Here is a 1,361-nt window from a genome sequence, read left to right as displayed (position 1 = left end):
TCTTTATTCCCGTCTTGCCCCTAGGTTCTTCTGACCATTTTCTTTCTTTTCTTTTATTTTTAGATTCCATATATATATGTTAGCATACGGTATTTGTTTTTCTCTTTCTGACTTACTTCACTCTGTATGACAGTCTCTAGGTCCATCCACCTCACAACAGATAACTCAGTTTCATTCCTTTTTATGGCTGAGTAATATTCCATTGTATATATGTATCACAGGATTTTGAATATAGTTCCCTGTGCAGGGTCATAGTTTCTTTGATATCCATGTACCATTAATCTCTGTTATCAATTTAACCCACATATTCATTGAACCTCACACTGGTCATAAAACAAAGACTGACCTGACTCTCAGCTGAAAACCTTGCAAAAAGCAGAGGATATTCTGCTTCTTGCTATCATGGAAAGCCTGCCCATTGCAGTAAGGTAACAAGGTTTCTATATACTCTGGTTCCAGTGTCTCATTTTATAAAAAAGTAGCATACAGTTAGACTCAGGGCTTTGACAGATACCTCACTAAGAGAGGGCAAAGTTAACCATCTGAATAAGAAAATCTTTCATTAGAAAGTGGACTTGAGGGACTTCCCTGGCGATCCTTGGTTAGGACTCCGCGCTTCCACTGCAGGGGGCATGGGTTCAATCCCTGGTCAGGGAACTAAGATCCCACAAGCCACGCAGCCCCCCCCAAAAAAAAGAAAGTGGGCTTGATAATTTAAGTCAAGAAGAGGTTGTTATTGACTCAGAATCAAGATTTTATTATTTTCTGAAATAGGAATTCAGTGCAATTTCCTAAGGTATACAGGGCTTTTGACAGAGTTTTCAAGCTATAGAAAAGAGAGAAGAGAAGTTTACCATAGGGTAAACCTCTATGGCTTGGATGACGTGGTGCTGTGTGGTTGGGGGGTTTTGTTTTTTTCTGTTTTGTTTGTTTGTTTCCACCTGTCTCATAGGTATTGCAACTCAGATCAGAGACTAGCTGAAAACATGTGTCAAGAAAACAAGCTGTTCAAGGAAGAGGTGGCACTAACATCTGCTTAGTGCATGTATTTTTTTTTATACAGCAGGTTCTTATTAGTCATCAGTTCTGTACACATCAGTGCACACCTGTCAATCCCAATCTCCCAGTTCATCCCACCACACCCACACCCACCTGCCACCGCTCTCCCCCCTTGGTGTCCATATGTTTGTTCTCTACACCTGTGTCTCTGTTTCTGCACTGCAAACCGGTTCATCTGTACCATTTTTCTAGGTTCCACATATATGTGTTAATATATGATATTTATTTTTCTCTTTCTGACTTACTTCACTCTGTATGACAGTCTCTAGATTCATCCACGTCTCTACACATGACCCAATTTG

General features: G+C 40.2%; 1 protein-coding gene across 2 annotated transcripts in view; it reads left to right on the top strand.

Moving 5' to 3' along the window:
- The window catches only part of ORC2 (origin recognition complex subunit 2), a 49,403-nt gene that overhangs the window by 27,606 nt on the left and 20,436 nt on the right, over nt 1-1,361 (top strand). The window lies entirely within an intron of this gene.

This window comes from Physeter macrocephalus, chromosome 2 (genome assembly GCF_002837175.3).
Source record: "Physeter macrocephalus isolate SW-GA chromosome 2, ASM283717v5, whole genome shotgun sequence".
NCBI classification, from domain to species: Eukaryota; Metazoa; Chordata; class Mammalia; order Artiodactyla; family Physeteridae; genus Physeter; species Physeter macrocephalus.
The sequence above is the reverse complement of the archived record's forward strand: the minus strand, read 5'-3'. Positions and strand labels throughout refer to the sequence as shown.